The following is a 21,075-nucleotide window of genomic DNA, read 5'->3' on the forward strand; positions in this document are numbered from 1 at the left end:
TCCCTTTCGACTTGAGGTACTCAAGAAAGTCCCTTCTATCCTCCGGACTGAGATAAGCGCCCTGTGTCTGGTCCACGTTTCCTTTCTTTTGCCAACAGCTGTAACTCTGGTGTCCTGGCTTACCGCAATAGTCACATCCCCCTTTCTTTCCACTCCTGCAATCCTTTGCCATATGTCCCATCTTCCCACAATTATAACAGTTCCCCTGAATCCTCTTGTTTGATTGTGATGCCTCCCCTGCTGCTACCCTTTCCTGTTTAACTTTTACACCTCCCTTTTCGGTGTGTTCAGATTCATACGTAGGGGCGGCTACTACCCCCATTTTTAGGATGGCTTGGTGTGCCGATGAGAGTCCATCCTTAAACATCTGGATGAAGGGCTGGTCTGTTCGTTGTGGGTTTGCTTGCCCTGACGATTCGCAATAGGCGTCAAACAATCGTTCACCGTAATCACTATTAGATTCTCCCTTTCTTTGCTTTATTGATTGGATTTTTCCCCAGTTTATAGTAGGGGCCCCAAGTGCTGTTTCTACTGCGATCTTAAAGGGCCCGTATGCTGCCCGCTGTGCCGCCAGTGCGGCACCCGCAGGTACTGCATCCGCCCACGCTCCGTCTTGCATGCCTGCAGCGGGGTTTACATTTCTCCATTTGTCGGCTGGGCATTTCGCCCTAACTAACTGGTGGATGTCTCGAGGATGTAAATCATGGATTTCCCATATTTCCTCTAAATTCCTCCAGAACTCTGAGTTCTGACTACGGGGTTTAAGGGTTCCTAAATCTTTAAGAATGGCTTGTTTTTCAAGAGGGGAGAAAGCCCGATATCGACTTTGAGCTGTCGTATTACGGGTGCCATCGGCACTACTGGAATATCATTTTCGTCTCTAGGTGGAGCCGAGGCATACGGCGGGGGGTTTTCTTTATCCCGTTCGTCTCCTTTTCCCTTGCCTGTCAATTCCATCCTTTCTACTAAAGTTTCTAATTCTGCTATTCTTATTTCTTGTTCTTCCATCTTACTGGTTTGTGTCTTAACCCTTTTTGTTAACATTACTACCTGATGTATTAAAATGTATTAAAATTACTCCTGCTTTCTTAGTTTTCTTTTGTTTCTGCTTTTCCCACCACTCCCGTTGTGTTATTGGTTTTTCTAGTGGATCCCACCCATCTTTCTTCATTTTATCGATCAAACCCTTTTGGTCGTCAGCATAGAGCCGACTCATCGATCCTGGTGGACCCCAGTCTGGGCCTCCGCCTTCCGCCATAATGTATTAATTTTTTCTTTTTCACTAGTTTACCGCGTTCCAGTCCACCCTAGTAACTCGTTCTCAGAGGTCTTACCTATCTTCCACCACTAGATGGTGGCGGTCCTGACTTGTAACTATCCCTGTCAGAGGTGCTCGTCTGGCACTTGCAGGCTCTAATACATTAGCACAATACGTCACTTAATGCAATCCAACAGATCCCGCAACGCAACACAACAGAGAGACTTTTAGTCTGCCTCGGATTCCCAACTAACTCTGGCCTTCACGTGGGGCCCAGTCGCCCTCTTAATTCCGGCTCAGTATGGGTCCTCGTGACATTTACATTCCGAAATAACACATCAGGTTTCAATCAACTTAACTACTATTTAAACTGCATCTCTCACCCGTCACGGTACCCCAGCAAGAGGTCCTGGTACTGTACCCCAGCAAAAAGCCCTGGTACTGTACCCCAGCAAGAGATCCTGGTACTGTACCCCAGCAAGAGGACCTGGTACTGCACCCCAGCAATGAGTCCTGGTAATATACCCCAGCAAGAGGTCCTGGTACTGTACCCCAGCAAGAGGTCCTGGTACTGTACCCCAGCAAGAGGACCTGGTACTGTACCCCAGCAAGAGGACCTGGCACTGTACCCCAGCAAGAAGTCCTGGTACTGTACCCCAGCAAGAAGTCACTGTCCTCAGGAGAAGAGGGGGACTGGAAGAAACTTTTTGTGAAAGCATTTGAAAATCTTTACTCAGTGGTGCGAATGTAGAACTCACTACCACGTGGAGTGATTGAGGCCATTAGCATAGATTCATGTCAGGGGAAGCTAGATAAATACATGAGGGAGATAGAAATAGAATGTTATTATGTTAAGGTTAGATGAAGTAAGGCTCATGTGGAGCATAAACATGGCATAGATGGATATGTTGGGTCAAATGGCCTGTTTCTGTCCTGCAAAATTCTAAGAAACAATTGTTCAAATGTTCAACACTAAAATTGTGCTTTGCACATGTTATCGATTGATTTCCATTGTGAAATAACTGAACTTCATGGTCTGGCGTTTCCGCTCGACTGCGCTGGTTTTTTTGGCGCAATTTGGCTGAAATCAGCTTAACCCGCATAAAAGATCACAGAATTCTAATTGCAAATTGCGACCAGCGCAACTTGAGTTTCTGTGATCTTTTGCGCTAGTTTTAAAAACATCGTGCCAGAAGCTGGCCCCGCGCACAAAATAGGCCACGCCCCCCCGGTGAATTAATCACCATTGGAAGTTTCTGCTAATTGCGCTCATTTGCAGGGTTTCAGGGAGGCTTTAAAAATTAAGCTGGTTCTTTTGGGCGCATGGTCAGTAAAAGTCATGTTTTAAAAGCTTTTGAATGTAATTTTTGTTTTAATTTACAAAGAAACTGACTAATGTACTCCATTGTAACTAGAAAATAGTTTTATATATTTTTAAAAAAGTAATTTTCAGTAATTTAAAATCGGATTACTCAGAGCTGGTGGATTGACACTGTGATTAAAAATGCTTATTTTTTGTGATAAACCCATTTTAATCCAACTTCACCAAGTTACCACTTAAATATATCAAGGAAAATTTTTTAAAGCAAAGGTTTTTTTCCAAAAAATGACCTTTTAAAATGCTGCTTGATTGCACTGTTTTTTGGCAGCTTTTGTGTTTGCCGATATGCAAATGATTTGCGCAGAAACTTGGGGAAAAATAACACTTTGCAAAACGGGCACAATTTTGGGTTCAATTTGCGCCAGTCTCGGCAAGTGCATCCAACGCGGAAACGCTACCCCCATATGTCTTGAAAATAACAAAAGTGTAAAACTGACAAGGTTATAACACAGAGCTGCACACTCAAGCGCAGTATAGAGTACTATATAGAGATTATTTTTTACAAAGAATTGCTCACATTTGGGATATTTGGAATTAGATTGTGTGAATAGCCTGAAAAGGCCGTGCAACTCAGTAATAATCAGTAACTCTTCTTGTGCCTGCAGCACTGACTGCACTTTATCAAAGACCCTCCTCTCTAAACTGGTAGCAATCAATACTAAGTAGGAGTCGAGTGAGTAAGTGACTCCCTGGAGAGGTTTGTAAACCGCCCTGCCTCTCAATAACAAGAATCCAGCACCAGCTACAAGACAAGCTACAGACACAGAGCAGGATTTTCCTTTGATTTATTGTCTGTTTTTGAATGATTTGGGGGTATTAAATTATGTAAGGCGTACTAATTTAACTCCTCTGAATTGTTTTCTTTTTAATTTTTCATGTTTGGGACATGGGTGTCACTTGCAAGGCCGGCATTTATTGCCCATGCCTAGTTGCCCTTGAGAAGGTGGTAGCAGTTTGATACAACTTCCTTGGCCTCTTCCAGGGGCAGTTAAGAGTCAACCACGTTGGTGTGGGACTGGAATTACATATAGGCCACAATGGGTAAGGATGACAGGTTTCCTTCCCTATAGGACATTAGTCAATCAGTTGGGTTTGTACAACGATCTGATAGCTTCATGGTCACTTCTACTGATGCCAGCTTTTTATTTCTTAATTAAAAAAAAATTGAATTCAAAGTCGGAGAGTCCAGAACCAGGGGTCATAGTCTAAGGATAAGGGGTAAGCCATTTAGGACAGAGATGAGGAAGAATTTCTTCACCCAGAGAGTGGAGAACCTCTGGAATTCTCTACCACAGAAGGCGGTTGAGGCCAAGTCTTTAATTATATTCAAGAAGGAGTTAGATATATTTCTTGGAGCTAAAGGTATCAAGGGATATGGGGAGAAGGCAGGGACAGGGTACTGAGTTTGGATGATCAGCCATGATCTCATCGAATGGCGGAGCAGGCTCGAGGGGCCGAATGGCCTACTCCTGCTCCTATCTTCTATGTTTCTATGTTTCAAGCTGCCATGGTGGGATTAGAACTCTGATCGTCTAGATTATTAGTCTCGGCCTCTGAATTAGTCATAGTCCAAAACATAGCCTTTACGCTACTGTACTCATTAATTTAAAAAAATGCACCCGAATTTTCTTCCTAAAAAAGCACCCTGTTTCCGGTTTTACTCTGCCAGTTTAGAGTAGGTGTGAAGTGAAAATTGCTTCACAATGACGCTAAACTTGCTTTGTAAAAGCATCCGAAGAGTTTTTCACCGAATGTGAACGGTCAGAGTTCAGACACACTGTAGTATAAACCATGTGTGGCAACAAATTGAATCAATGTCTTCTACTATCAGTCACAAAACAAGAGCTTGCAGGGAACATTTAATTGAGTATCTGCTGGCTCTGTTATAACATCATTGCAGTGTAAAATCACAGAATGCCAACTGAAAATTCAAACGGCAGAAAATAAGTGCATAAGGGTAGAGTGCTTGGAGAATTACTTTTCAATAAGTCATCCTGATCAAAGCTTTCATTGAGAACGCACTCAGAGAACACTTGTCCCTCTGCAATCTACTCCAAGACAAATAGATTGTTATTCAGGTATTGAGATTAGCAGTTCAGCCTTACCCATTCATATTATGGGTGGCTGCAACAGTGTTTTCTTGATTTGCACGGGAAATATGTTTAGGGTCAGACCAATATGTAAGGAAAAAAGTGGAGACTCCTCTTCCAAGCTCTGCCTGCATAACAGGCTTTAGCAAACTCTTTGTTATGTATGAATGAGCCAAGAGACAAAGCTGTCTTTGTGGACCAGAGTCTTTGTATAAACAGGAGCACGAACAATTTAACAAAAGCAAAATACTGTAGTTGCTGGAAATCTTCAATAAAAACAGAAAATGCTGGGAATACTCAGCAGGTCAGGCATCATCAGTGGAGGGAGAAACAGAGTTAACGTTTCAGGTCGATGACCTTTTGTCAGAACATTTAATCCTCTTCTGACCTGCACCGACTTGTGTATTAACAGCCAAGTTTTACCAATTTTCTGGATAACCTGAATGTTGACCTCGATTTTCTGCCAAGGAGCAGCATATTAACACAGATTATACAAAAAGAGTACAGACTAGATGACATATAAATAAGTTCAATGCGAGCCTTTATTCTGTGCACTTCAAGATTGTCAAAGTATTTTTAATTATTGATTTAAAAATTAGAAATTCTACTACACTTTGTGGGAAAACATTTTTCTGGTTATAAACTCACCTAATTTTTTGGACAGTAGCTTGCAAAAAGAATCTTATTTTATGAGTTCCTTGACTGTCAGATTATTTCTACTGCTCAGTCGGTTTGGGTGTCTGAGTCAGAAGGTTGTGAGTTCAAGTTCCATCGCAGAGAATCGAACACAAACAAAATGTAGGCTGATGCTCCAGCGCAGTACAGAGGGAGTGCTGCACTGTCAGAGGTGCCTATTTCGGATGAGATGTTAAACCGAGGCCCCGTCTGCTCTCTCAGGTCAACATAAAAGATCCCATGGCACTATTTCAAAGAAGAGCTGGGGAGTTTCCCCTGGTGTCTTGGCCATTATTTATCCCTCAATCATTAAAACAGATTATCTGGTCATTATCACATTGCTGTTTGTGGGAGCTTGCTGTGCGCAAATTGGCTGTCATGTTTCCTACATCGCAACAGTGATGACACTTCAAAAGTGCTTCATTGGCTGTAAAGCATTTTGGGACGTCCCGAGGTTGTGAAAGGCGCTACATAAATGCAAGTGTTCCTTTTCTTTTTTTCCAAGCGACCACCTAGCAGATTTCTTGGAAAATGGAGTGGCAGGCATTCTAATGTCACTCCTACATCTTCTGCATGACATCAAGTACTGCCGCCTGTTTCAGTGCCCTGTTTGGTAGACCCCAGGAAATGTAGGTCTAGCACAAACAGAACTGGGACCCAGCAATATAGGTCTCCTAAACCCCAGAAATTGGCACAGACCCAATACAGTCAGCATTACTGAAATTAATCTATCTATTAAGTGAGGAAATTGGAAATTCAAAGCCATTATGCATCTACGTCTATTAATTTCTGTTAGCTGAGTAATTTTAGCTGTAGATGATTGGGTATAACTTTTTTTCCAGAGTAGGCATTTTATTCCATTTATAGCTGCCTTTAATTTCTTGATTGACTAAGATTACTCCAGCAGTCTACTGTACTAAAGTTAAGTAAAGTGGATGCCATAATAGTACAAAATTGTTTATCTGTTTGCAAAATTTCCCATTACTGTTGTGCGTAGGAAGCTCTGTCATTCTTTTTGATACAGTGATTCAGTATTAATGAGCTGTTTGGAGTAAAATGACAACCAAGATCAGGAACAGTTGTTGACTGTTAATGCCTGTTTCAGAGTATAGGGCGGATATTTTGAGCGCAAACTAAGATGACATTTAACACAAAGACAGAAAGAAAGAAGAAAGACTTGCATTTATATAGCACCTTTCACGGCCACAGGACATCTCAAAGTGCTTTACAGCCAATGAAATACTTTTTGAAGTGTAGTAACTGTTGTAATGTAGGAAATGTGGCAGCCAATTTGCGCACAGCAAGCTCCCACAAACAGCAATGTGATAATGACCAGATAATCTGTTTTAGTGATGCTGATTGAGGGATAAATATTGGCCAGGACACCAAGGATAACTCCCCTGCTCTTTTTCAGAATAATACCTTGAGATAAGACGGCACCATCGACAGTGCAGCACTCCCTCAGTACTGCACTGGAGTGTCAGCCTAGATTTTTGTGCTCATGCCTCTGGAGTGGGACTTGAACCCACAACCTTCTGATTCAGAGGCAAGGGTGCTACCAACTGAGCCACAGCTGACAGATAAATAAATGTCATGGCTCTGATATTGCGGTCGGCGGCGTAACTAAGGAGTATGCTGCCGACCTCCGAAAGAAATCCGCACTTACCTGGTGCGAGGCCCCTTCGAAAACTTGCATTGTTTTGCTGCGGAGTTGAGCGCAGTGTAATGGCCCATGGATCCCAGGGGAGCAAGCGTACCTGGGCTCACGTGGGACGGTGCTCCAATCAGGAAACAAAAATCTCCGATGCCCAACATCAATCAAATTTTAAATTAAATGGTGTGAGTCTTGATTTGAATTGATGACTTACCACTCCCACTGTAAATAATAATAATCATTATAACACTCAAGCTAAACTGGCAAGGAATATTTTTTGTAAAATAAACACGGATCCCTTTCGAGGATCTGTCCAGTTTTACTTACATAGAGTGAAGTGAATAAAAACAACTATTATTCAAAGCAAGGTACGGCAAAAGAAATATTAGGCAGCAAATCTTGTTTCAACAATATCCAATTATTTTATTATACAAGAAGTCTGGTGGCTGGGAATAATTTGTAATCAGAGAACAGCAGAGTGAGAACAATTCGAAGTAATGGCAGTGTTTATATGGCAATACAAAGCTATGTTGGATATTAAAACAGTATGGACAACTACCCCCCTTATGCTGTGCAAACAGGCTCCTGTGCCTGTTTGCACTAGCCGTAAAATTTTCATGCATAATTGCTGGGCAGTTGATGGGCAATTAGCCCAAATCTGCGCCAGCAATGAGGATTTCACAGTCGCAGTGCAGGATCTGTCAATTCGGAACTTGGCAGATCGCATGTTCGGGATTTAGCAATCCTGAACCTGCAGTCAATTTCAAAGTCGGTATGATGGCATATGCTGAGAGTACGCTGTCATACCGGCTGCAAATTCTGCCCCAAGCGTATTGAGCATAGATATGCCTCTTAAATACTTTGCATCGAGAGGGATATTACTCATTCAAATGCTGGAGAACCTGCCAAGCTGATAAGGTCTGGAAATGTTATCCTGTTGTATGTTACGTGGGGTTGAGTTAATTGTTGTCCAGTGGCATGAAACTACAAGTCTGTTTGGAGTCTGAAGCCTGACTTTGCCTCTTCCTACTGCCTGATTTTCAGGTGGTATTTGGGTGGATCGGGATGGAAATGGGAAATAGCACAGGAATCCTTTACGCTGATCGCCAACCTGTTCTGCAAGTATCCTTTTAAAGGATCCCTAGGCTCAATAGGGGAAGGTTGACGTGCTCTTATTCTCCAGTTAGCAACATCTTCCTCCTCCTCTTCCGCACCGAGCTGTTCTCCTCACTCAGGCATTGTGTTTCAGCCCACTTCTGAGCCGGTGGGCAAATACAAATCATGCTCTGTTGTTTTCCTGCTTGCGTTTTGCCCGAGTGGAAAATGTAGGCTTTGTCTTTCCAACCCATTCAGAACTCACCCAGAATGTTCTTGAATTTCTGGTTTGTTGGAAAGCCAGACTCTTAAGGGATAAGTGCAAGTTTTTTTTTTAAGTGTTGGTATTTGAAAGGAATTTGATCGATATTGTCCAAAGGCTGAGAGATCGGGGATTCACGTAGTCAGGTAATTCCGTCAGTTGTTCTACTGTTGTGCAAGCAGAGTTGAGTCTCACAGCTGACTGTTCTGTTTGCTGCCCTCTGGTTTGACCAGCCTGCTGATCAAACTGCTTGCCTTAAATGGCACTAATTCACACATTAAAAATGTTTATTAAAGTATAGTATTCATTCTACTCAGCTGGCAGTCATAATGAAATCCAGTGCTTTTAATTTTCTGCCAGATTTTTTTTTTAATGCACTCAGTTTTTACTTTGGGACTATCAGAGTATATTGGTTGTCAGCAAGTTCTCCTGGTATCCTGGCCCACATTTGTCTCTTAACTAACACCATCAAAAACAGATGGCTCATTCATTGGCTGCTTGTGGCACCCTGCTGTGCACAAATTGGCTATTGTGTTTGCCCGGATAACAACATCAACTGTACTTCAAAAACAATTCATTGGCTGCAAAGCACGTTGGGTGTCCTGAGGATGTGACTACGTGAATCCCCGATCTCCCAGCCTCTGGAAAATGCCTTGATTTCAAAATTCTCATCTTTGTTTTCAAATCAATTCAATTCAAATTGCTTTATTGGCATGACAAGGTACATCTTATGTTGCCAAAGCACAGAAAAACATGTATGATTGAACATGTAAATGCAGATCTAGACATACAGTGTATGGACAGATATATCTCTGTATACATAAATATACACACATATAATATGCATATAATCTTTTCTTAGATGTAATGGTTGTCCCTCTGCTTATGGCAAGCTGTAACATAGTTTGCCGCTAAAGTTACGCAATTTCTCTGTTCCCCTAATAGATATGGGAGTTTTTGGTGGTCATTCAAATTTTTGAATTCAGGGCATATTTTTATGAATTTTGGGTAGAAATTCCCCCTTATGTCCTGATAGTTTCCACAAGTTGTGAGGAAGTGCATCTCTGTCTCCACCACTCCCTGACTGCAGTGAGAGCATATCCTGTCCTCTCTTGGCAGCCAGGTCTGCCTGTGTCTGCCTTTTTCGATGACCAGGCTATGCTCACTAAGTCTGTACATTGTCAAGGTTTTTCTCAGTTTGCTATCTTTTACCATGGTCAGGTATTCAGCCATGGTGTATTGTCTGTTTAGGGCCAAATAGCAATCGAGTTTGTTTTGGGTTTTTGTCATTTCTGTCCAATAGGTCAAATATTTTTCCTTTTGTTTAGTGTTGGGTCGAATTCTCTGTGCTAGGATGTCACTGTCCTGGGGTTGATTATTATTAGTAGTGTTAGTAGTTACTTCACTGAGTCCCAGGACTAGTTGACTGAGGGGACTCTTCTCTATGATCATCTCTTGGCATTTCAGGACTTTGTAATGATAGCAGTGGGGGTTGCTCATTTTTAGGTGTTTCCAAAATTTGATGGCTCTTTTTTGGATATCAATTAGTAGTAGATATTGGCCTAGTTCTGCCCTGCATGCATTGTTTGCGGTTTTCCTGAGTCCGGAGGATACTTTTACAGAATTCTGCATGTAGGATCTCAATTGGGTGTTTGTCCCATTTTGCAAATTCTTGTTGTGTTAGCGGACCCCACAACTCATGACCTCACCCCTCCCTATCTCTATAATCTCTTCCAGCCCCACAACCCCCCGAGATATCTGTGCTCCTCTGATTCTGCTTTCTTGAGCATCCCTGATTATAATCGCTCAACCATTGGTGGCCATGCCTTCAGCTGTCTAGGCCCTAAGCTCTGGAATTCACCTCCCTAAATCTCTCCGCCTCTCTACCTCTCTTTCCTCCTTTAAGACGCTCCTTAAAACCTACCTCTTTGGCCAAGCTTTTGGTTATCTGCCCTAATTTCTCCTTATGTGGCTCAATGTTAAACCTTTGTCTTATAATCCTCCTGTGAAGCACCTTCAGATGTTTTACTACGTTAAAGACACTCTATAAATACAAGTTGTTGTTGTTGAGTGGAATCCCTTTCGATTGCAGTACATCTCAAAGTTGTGTTGCGGCGCTCGCAAAGCAACGTGTGTGCAGTCAATGGCACCCTGCACCATGGGGAAGTCTGCAATCTTTGCGAAGCCATGTGCTCACTCCGTCTGCTGTTCTCTGGCCAGAAAGAAGGAAATGTATTCAGCTCTCTTGGAATACAGAGCCTCAGTTAGCTCCCTTATGCAACAGTGCACCGCAAACTGGGAGATGTTGCAAATATCTCCTGCTCCAGCCTGGAAGGAGCCCAACGCATAAAAGTTCGCGGCCACCGTGACCTTCACAGCCTCTGGCAATGGGGTCCTCACCCTGCTCTGGGGTTGTAGTTGTGGCTGCAGCAGGTGGCAGATTTCAGTGAGCACCTCCTTAAGTGTAGCGAAGACATCGCATACACTGTTCCTTGCTGAGGTTCAGGTAGAGGTATTGCTCCCTGAACACCCTAGGTGGATATGGTCTCCTGCTGAGAGCCCTTCTCCCCCTCCTCCTCCTCCCTCTTCCAGCAGCTTGTCCTGCTCTGTGTCGCCTCTGCTCATTCTCCCTGTCATGCTGTAGGCCAAGTGGAATGCCTACTACTGCACCCATGTCTGTGAGCAAGTGGTTTGTGTAGAAGCCTTGAAGTCATGAAAAAGTCCTTCAGCACCTGCCACACCACTCCCTGTAGACTTTAGCAACTTTAAAGAACTGTACAAACCACCAAACACTTCTACAAACTCAGCAACAGCCAGTAGAAATCAATCAACAATTAACCTGTAAGTAGTTGATGTTCAGCTATGCGTGTTTAAGAGAGGGCGTTGGTGGAGCGTTGAGCTCCAAAATGGTAGTGCTGGCGTCAAATCATTGACTTCACAATCTACCTACTCTGCATACTTCTGGTGCACACCCCCCCGTGTCCGTGCTAACGGCCTACCCAATATGGCGTGCCTTGGGAGCCTACTGTCAACAAGGGCAGACGTCGACGACGAAGTCCAACACCGCCTTCAGTGTGCCAGTGCAGCTTTCGGTTGCCTGAGGAAGAGAGTGTTTGAAGACCAGGACCTCAAACCCGGCACTAAGCTCATGGTCTACAGGGCAGCAGTGATACCCACCCTGCTGTATGCCTCAGAGACATGGACCATGTACAGCAGGCACCTCAAAGCACTGGAGAGGTACCACCAATGCTGCCTCCGCAAGATCCTGCAAATCCATTGGCAGGATAAGCGCACCAACGTCAGTGTTCTTGCTCAGGCCAACATCCCCAGCATCGAAGTTCTGACCACGCTCAATCAGCTCCGATGGACGGGTCACATTGTCTGCATGCCCGATACGAGACTCCCAAAACAAGCGCTCTACTCGGAGCTCCGGCACGGCAAGAGAGCCCCAGGTGGGCAGAGGAAACACTTCAAGGACACTCTCAAAGCCTCCTTGAAAAAGTGTAACATCCCCACCGACACCTGGGAATCCCTGGCCCAAGACCGCACAAAGTGGAGGAGAAGAATCCAGGAAGGCGCCGAATACCTCGAGTCTCTTCGCCGGGAGCAGGCGGAAGCCAAGTGCAGGCAGCGCAAGGAGCGCACGTCAACCCAAGCACCCCACCCACCTGCCCCTTCAACCACCGTCTGCCCCACCTGTGACAGGCACTCATCAGTCACCTGCGAACTCATTTTTAATGTGGAAGCAAGTCATCCTTGGTTCTGAGGGACTGCCTAAGAAGAAGAAGATGGCGTGCGGTGTGGCCTGCACCAGAAGTGTGCGCACGCGCCGTGGACCCAAATTGGCACCGATAGCGCCCAAACAACGGGCGCCACAGAGCTGAATTTTGCGGCCAGTGTGCCTAGGGGTGAGATCAAAGCAATGCCTGATCCTACCCTTGCCCCATGTCCACACAATTGTACAGCCCTGGGATAGCAACCAGGAGAGGGAACCCTGGCTGGTTGATTTTTCCCTCACCAGCCCAGGCAAACTGCAATTAATGACATCACTCCAACCACGCCATGGCTGAGATCAGTGAACACTGCACAGAACAAAGGTGGATTTCTTTTATTTCAAAATATAGATGCTTTTCATTCAATGGATGTCTTATTGTTCGTAAAGTGTGGAAATACAGACCTGCACTACTTAGCAAATGATATGGCTGGCTGCAAAGCTGAGCGAGGCAATTCTATAAGCTGTAAAAACTATTATAGTCTTTCACGTTACACTTCATTAGATAAGTAATGAGTTCCAGATAACAGTAGATTAGGGCTGTCACAGTGACCATAATGCCCAATGCATCAGTAAATTCAAAAATATTAGGACTCCCACAGCAACTCTCCTGTTCATTAATGTTAATAGCTTTTGAATTATATTTTGGGGGCAATCATATGATGTATTAATTATTTTCATGTTTCATTTTCAAATGAAATTTTCAACAAATTACACCTTTTGTAAATAAGCAGACCTGCTGAGTAGCATATGCCATGATTTAAATGTGTTTTGATAAGCTTATTAAATATGGCTTTGCCAATGAAGACTTAATTACAATCTGGAGTACACTAAATTCATTTCTTCAGTGGAACCAAAGAGAGGTTGGTTCATCATTTTTGAGGATATGGAAATAGCTTAGCTTTTAATAGGGTCGCTGCAGACCACGAACCAGTAACAGCAGAGAGAATGGTGAGTAATAGGACTATTACTTTATGTAAACAAAAAAACAAAAGTGTAGATGCTGGAAATCTGAAAATATCACCAAAAGTTGGAAACACTCAGCAGGTTAGTCAGCATCTGTGGCAAAAACAGATTCATTTCAGGTATAGACCCTTAATCAGAAATGAATGAAAGGAACAGAATGAAGAGCAGGGACTGTGAAAACACACACTTACCTGTACAAGAGGGATAGTAGAACCACCAGTGAACCCCCCCCCCCCCCAACACACACACACACACACACACACACACACACACACACACACACACACGATTAGAACCACCAGTGAAACACTTGCATTTTGTTTGGTCATTTCTTCTAGTTCTGACAAATGGTTTACATCCGAAGCATTCACTTATCTGTTTTCTTCATAGACATTGACTGACCTGTCGAGTGTTTTCAGCTTTTTCTGTTTCTGTATTTTATTGTATGTCTTCACACTGCCACCTGAGGCCTTGCAGGCTCTATTCAATTTACACTGCAGGCTTCAGGGAACATCTCTTTGATACACTAAGCACTCCAATAATATCTCATTGATAAGCACTCCAATAATATCTCATTGATAATAATACTTACATTTATACAGTGTACCCTATAACATAATTGAAACATTGCAAAGCGCTTCACACAGTGGTGGTTGATTTTGACTTTTGGGGGGCCAACTGGCAGAGCTGGTCACCCATACCCAGCAGAGGGGAAGTAGGGGTGGGGTCGTAATTGGGGATCCCAGGATAGCAGCAACCCACGTTATTATTGTGCTTCAAAGTTCAAGATATGCGACTAACTGGGGGACCTCACTCACCAATCCCAGGTGACCATCCCTGGGATTCCCACCCCCCAGAATTTCCATTTCCCCATCCCGCCCCCAAGACCTTACACCCTCAGAATATCAAACTTAGATTTGCTGGGCCTCTTTGGCTCTATCACCTGTGAAACTGATTGGAGTGTGTGCCACACACGCTCTGACCAATTCTGACCTAAAATGGCAATCGGGGTCCTACCACTTATTAAAAAGGGCCATCTGCCTGAAACAGGCGGTCGCTTTGCGTGCCTAGCGGTAGGCCACTTTCAAAATGTTGCCGGTCGCATTGTCCGGGTGAATGGAGTAGTAAGGCTGCGGACCCCATTTTGAGACCAGTTCACATCAGACGAAACCAGTTTAAATCGACCCCAATGAACTACTTGTGGAGTGCAGTGACTGTTGTACACAATTCAGTGCACTTGTTTATATTATTCTGACCACGCAGGAAAAAGCTCCAGATTCAAGATTTTCCACCAAGAGTAGTCATTAACTACTTCAAAAAAAAACAAGTCTTTTGCAATCAGAAAAGATGATGTGATACTGCTTGGTGCTGTTGCCGGGAAATGAAAAATGTCAAGTGGCTATTTTGGCAATATGTTAAGACCATGTGAGGTTGTAATGTATGTGGCAATGGCTGTATGATGTTAAGATGCCTGTGTTGATAACAATATGAGGTTGGAGCATCTCAGTATGATGATGTCAGTATGAGGTTCACATTTTGATGAATGTATGAGTTTGGAGTGCCTGTGTATTGAAGCTAGTGTGAGATTCCTATTCCCAAAGTAAACTAGGACAGCAGACGCGATGGAACACAGAAGATATGTGAAAGTCTCCCTGACGGCATTGTTACATGCTTCCTCAAAAGCAACCAATCACAGTATGTTATGCTGCCAATGGTGCTGCATGAAAGAAGGCGTTTTCTAATTGGCTGCACTCAGTGTCGGGGTAAAATTCAACTTCATGGCTCAAACTGGGTGGTAGCGGATTGGCAGCCCGTTATACATCTCACGTGATTTTCCTTTCTATTGAATGAAGTCAATAGAAAAGAAAATCAGACGGGTGTATAATCAGCCACCAATCCACCTACGCCCATTTTGTGCCCATACGAAGTTGAATTTTACCCCTTCTATCTGTTAATGTCGTTGTGAAGTCAGAGTGTCTATTGATGGCAGTGTGAGGTTAGAATGTCTGGGGTAGATTTTCCAGGGCAGGTGTTACTTGCTCCGAAATGGTTCTAACAGGGGTGTATAGTGAAGTGTGCTGTGCATAATTATGATAATCAGTTGACCGTGGATAATTATGCCTAATTGTTTGAACAAGTTATCCCAGTTTTCTGTGGTGAACTCATTATCATAAATATACATAGCTTCAGGTGCTAATTTGGACATGTGTCAGGAGCAGAAGCCAGAGTGCAAGTGAAATTTAATGGGATCCGGACAATTAAAGGGAAGTGTCACAATAGGGGGACAAAAATTCTTGCAGCCTTGGGAAAAGGTATTTCAGGCTTGTTGGTGGCCTTTGCCAAGTTTGAAGGGGGAGGGGGCTCAGAAGCGAATGGTAAGAGTGAAGTGAAAGGGAGCCCAATGTGCAGGCATGAGTCTGCAAGCAAGTGACGAAGCAGCTCAGCACCTAGAGGCCCCTATTGATATGATAGCAAAATACTGCGGATGCTGGAAATCCGAAATAACAACAGGAACGCTGGAAAAACTCAGCAGGCCAGGCAGCATCGGTGGGGAGAGAAACAGAGTTAACGTTTCAGGTCGATGACCTTTCGTCAGAACTGGAAAAAAAGCAGGAAATGGAAAGCAAATTTGGGGGCTGGGAAAAGGGGGAGGGGATGAAAGAACAAAAGGGAAGGTCAGTGATAGGATAGAAAGCAGGAGAGATTAAGAGACATTGAAAGACATTAAGAGATATTCAAGGCAAGGGGAGGTGGAAATGGGACAGGTTAAGGAATAAAGGATGGCTCTAGATGGGGTGTGAATTGTGCTGGTAGAATGAAGGACAGCTGAAGGGAGGGAAGAAAAAACAAAAAGTGTGGATAAAAAAAAGAATATATATGTGATAGGGGCTGAGGTTATGATCTGAAATTGTTGAGCTCTATGTTGAGTCCAGAGGTGTGGAGATGCCGGTGTTGGACTGGGGTGGACAAATGTAAGAAGTCACACAACACAAGGTTATAGTCCAACAGTTTTATTTGAAATCACAAACTTTCGGCACGCTGCTCCTTCGTCAGGTGAAGTGGAGAGATGCATAAAGACACAGCTTATATAGTCAGAGAATAATGCAAGATGATTACAGGTCAAATGTTGCAGATGCTGGGGTCTGTATGAAAAACAAAAAACAGACAAAAAAACATTTTTTTTGCTGGAAATCACAGCAGGTCTGGCCGCATCTGTGTAGAGAGAACAAGCCAATGACGACTCGAGTCTGGGTGACCCTACGTCAGGTGGAGTTACATGTAGCGTGACATGAACCCAAGATCCCGGTTGAGGCCATCCTCATGAGTGCGGAACTTGGCTATCAGTTTCTGCTCTACGATTTTGCGTTGTCGTGTGTCTCGAAGGCCACCTTGGAGAATGCTTACCCGAAGATCAGAGGCTGAATGTCCTTGACTGCCGAAGTGTTCCCCGACTAGGAGGGAACACTCCTGCCTGGCGATTGTTGCGCGGTGTCCGTTCATCCGTTGTCGCAGTGTTGACCCCTTGTGACCCCACCTCATTGTTCTTTGATGTAATGTTTTCCTGACTGACCTGTTTGGACACCATTCACACCGTTGATTGCTGTGATTATCTCTCTGCCAAGGTGTGATAAATGGCAGTTAGAAAGATTACCTGTAATCATCTTGCATTATTCTCTGACTATATAAGCTGTGTCTTTATGCACCTCTCCACTTCACCTGACGAAGGAGCAGCGCTCCGAAAGCTTGTGATTTCAAATAAAACTGTTGGACTATAACCTGGTGTTGTGTGACTTCTTACATTGAGTCCAGAGGGCTGTAGCGTGCCTAATCGAAAGATGAGGTGCTGTTCCTCGAGCTTACGCTGAGCTTCCGTGGAACAATGCAAGAGGCCGAGGACGGTGAGGTCTGAGTGGCCCCTATTGATGGTTGCTGAAGAAGTGCTACATAAGTAGGGTTAGCCCTGTCTGTGACCAGATCACCATCCCTATTAGTCAGTATTACAGCATGCCTACGAGGAGGTAGAAAAAGGTCTCATTCCACAGATGGCCATTACTGTCACTAGCCGTGTGAGCCCTATTATGGTGCATGTTAACTGCAGATACCCTAGCAGCAGATGGTGCAGTGCTGCATCTGCCTCTCAGACTCTGTAAAGACAGCTCTCCACGGTAGTTACTAGGTACATACTGTGATTGGTTGCTTTTGAGGAAGCATGCAACAATACCGTCAGCCAGATATTCACATATCTTCTGTGTACCATCGCATCTGCTGTCCTAATTTCCTTTGGGAATAAGAAGCTTCAGACGCACTAATTCTATGCCAAAGAGAGGAATGTACACCTCTGCCAGTAGAGAGAGATGTGCTAGTACCAACGGGTGGGCACAAGCACCTTGGGTGCAGCCCCTCTGCTTCTCATCCCTCCGCTGGTCCTCATCCCCCCGCTGGTCCTCATCCCTCCGCTGGTCCTCCCCTCCGCTGGTCCTCATCCCTCCGCTGGTCCTCATCCCTCCGCTGGTCCTCATCCCTCCGCTGGTCCTCATCCCCCCGCTGGTCCTCATCCCCCCGCTGGTCCTCATCCCCTCGCTGGTCCTCATCCCCCCGCTGGTCCTCATCCCCCCGCTGGTCCTCATCCCTCCGCTGGTCCTCATCCCTCCGCTGGTCCTCATCCCTCCGCTGGCCCTCATCCCACCACTGGTCCTCATCAACTTCCTCCTAAAAGCTCAGAAACGGATTCCAATTTGGAAATCCATTGGGGGCTACATAAAAGACACAGCAGAACAATTGAAACAAAGGCTCAAAATCATAGCAGAAAAAAGATGAAAAATGGTCAAGAAATGCCCTTAACATTATTGCATTCTTTAATTGAACTTCCATATAATTACCACTGCCTAGCAACCCTTCTTGCGTGAAGTTGGAGCCTCTATCTGTTAATGGCAGTGGATGTCTACCAGTGGAATGTGAGATTGCAATAACCATATGTTAGTGATAGTATCAGGTTGGATTATCCTTTATATTAATAGTTGTGAGAAACTGGACTGCTTGTTTAACCCTTCCTTATCAAAATATTTCTTCCACTCTTTAGTAATTGTAAGATTAAAGCAGCGTAAGTTGAGTGTATGTGCTAATGGTAGTGTATGTTATGTTAAGATTATAAATTGTTGCCCAAGAATAAAAATATAAAATAATTCTGGTACGTGACTTGAAATTGATCATTCCTGGTAGGAGGCGTTAGGGTAAACTAACCAACCTGCGCTCTCACTTGCGGAACAGGGAGTGTGTGGTGGAGGTGGTGGTAGGTTACAACACTGTAGCTGCAGTTCTCTGACTTGTGCTCCCTTCGAGCGTGTCTCCTCACTGGGGACAGAGAATTAGTACATTTACCCTATTCATTGTAATCAACAATTACCAGTAAAATTAAAATGTAACAAACCTGTACATTATATTATATCAAATCCTGCTCACGGTCAAAAGTTTAGGTCATAATCTTGGTGTAGGGACATTTAAGTTGTAGTCTCTGTTTCTTACTGAATAATTACTTAACGGCAGCATGGTAATGCTTTTGATGCCTTGGACATGAAATTGGTCTTTGGCGTTCGAGCAAGATGGATGATAAATCGGCAGCCCGTTTTACACTGCACTCAATTAATTGGCTGGGGTGTAAACGGGCTGCCGATTTCCTATCATCCATTTTGTGTGAACACGGCAGACCTATTACAGCCGCCACCGGCCCCCCCCCCCCCCCGCCACCCACACACCCCGGCCCTTCTCTTTTTTAGTAGAAATGAATTACCCTTTACTACCACTAGAGGTCATCAAACTTAATTAGGAGTATATCTGAATATTTTCAGAGCCACTGCACAGTTGTTTGACAAGGTACAAGGTAGCAGTGTGTTGAAAGGTACACACTGCAGTTATTGCTGGCTACTTTAATGAAACCCAATGGCAAAGAAATGGATTTTCTTTTAACGTTTTAAAGCTGCACTGTCTAAAAATGAATTATTCTTTCAATGTCAAGTGCAACGGTTAAGAAAAATTTGCTAGCAACATCCCTTCTGAATATACTAAAGCAGTTGCTGCGAAGGCCAGAAACAAGCGGTATATGCACTTCCCAACCCAACTTCCGCTTTTGTCCCTCCCTTCTCTCCGTTAGCTGTGTGATTGGCAGAATCCCAGGGGCAAAGAGCAGAGGTCAACAGTATGTGTTCACAAGGGTAGCATTGCTTTCACAACAAAAATTTCAATACCTTCATAATGGACACCACTGGGGAAAAAAATACTGTTAACAATTTGGCTTTGTTAAGGGGGGAAAGAGAGGGAAGCAGCAAGGGAGGAGGCCAGAGGTGAAAGAAGGATTGCCTGTTCAAGCTTTTCCTGGTTTCCTGTCCAGGAGTGTAAGGGGTGTGGGGGTGGCGGGCAGGGGGAGCGCGGGGTTCGAAGTGCTTCTCCAGATATGAGAGTGGTAGTCAAGTCTTAGATGCACTTTGAGTTTATAAAACATTTAGAGTTATTATGGGGAAAAGAATCTGGAACAAAAAAGAAGTGACTTTAGTAATGGCGGACATGTGGCATTCCATTTAGGATTAGGGGAAGTGGTGAGCTAGAGAGCAGCAATAGGTGAAGGGCTAACGGTAAAGCCATCAAAGGCAAGCAGTTGTATCTGTTGGTTAGACCTGTAAAAGATACAAAGCCTCTGGGTAGAAATTAGTCTCTGCCTGAAAATGGGTGCAGAGGCGGCACTGACAGCGCACGTCCGAGTTAAGAGGCCCAAAGATCAATAGAAATTGCTTCTCGGGCCTCATCTGAATAATTGGGGCGATGGTTTCATCTCCACAGGCAGCTCGCCTGATGGGGAAAAACAATTTCAGGCCGCGGCCCGCAAGTAAGTCCCAGGAGCATGTTTGGAGTGGGCTACAGGGGAGGGGCGATTGTAATGTTTGTGGAGTAGAGAGAGCAGTCCTGCTCTTCCAGGCGCCACAGAAAGGTTTCAAACTTAACTTTGGTTGGCGGCTCCAGGGGCCGCTGAAGAATCCTGAGCGTGCAGGCCCGAAGTCTGCCCTTCTCATCAGGAACTAATTTTGAAAAGGGGTCCTTCAACAGGCATTAAGACCCCTCGTTATCAAGTCCACTTGGGATGCCTAAAACATTATCCCCACGAATTTAGCAGTGGAACCAACGCCTGCCCAGACTGGGCGCTGGCCCGTCCATTGCTAAACTGGTATGCTTTGTGCCCGTTTAATTTCTACCCCTCTGTCTTTGAAGAACTGCAGCAAGATTTTCATCGTCCCGTTAAAGGACGTGGAAGAGTTCAAGAAATAACAATACTGTGTTGAAAAGAATGGAGTTTGTGTTGAGGGTGTAATCATCAGCAAAAGCGTCGATGGGGTTCGATGTTGAGTGGAGAAGGTCGCTGATACGAAGAAGGAACAAAGCAGGAAGAGAATAAGTGTCTGGGAACCCTTGAGTGGCTTGAAAAGGTGTCAGAAGTTGAATTGTCGCCTACTGAACAGACAGAGTCATTTGAGAGATAATCATGAGCATAGCTTTGGAGTAAACTTGTACAATATAAACTTGCTTTGAAGTACTGATCTGTTTTGCCCAGAATCTTCTCCAGTTCCATTCCTTTAAGGTCGTCATACCAAGGCTTAACGGAAGCCTTGATATGATGTACCTTCACAAAGAGCAATTGCCTGATTAGTGAAATTTCAACAGGTTCATGTCCTGGAAAACAGTTCTCCAAAGACTGCCTTGCTACGTTATTGTCATGGCTATTACAGTAAGTCTGCACTGCAGTTTTGGTCGACCTACCTCAAAAAGGACATAGATGCATTAAAAATAATTCAGAGAAGACTGACCAAGATGATGTGTGTATTTGTGGACTAAGTTGTGAAGAAAAGCTCAAGTGACTAAATTTAATTTTGCTGGAG

The 21,075-nt window shown here is 44.2% G+C and overlaps 1 protein-coding gene across 8 annotated transcripts in view; it reads left to right on the forward strand.

Annotated features, from left to right (window-relative positions):
• Positions 1 to 21,075, forward strand: part of dmd (dystrophin) — a 2,562,635-nt gene that overhangs the window by 1,944,334 nt on the left and 597,226 nt on the right. The window lies entirely within an intron of this gene.

The sequence above is a fragment of the Somniosus microcephalus genome, chromosome 14, assembly GCF_052327205.1.
Source record: "Somniosus microcephalus isolate GS21.2 chromosome 14, FLI_Smic_1.0, whole genome shotgun sequence".
NCBI lineage: Eukaryota > Metazoa > Chordata > Chondrichthyes > Squaliformes > Somniosidae > Somniosus > Somniosus microcephalus.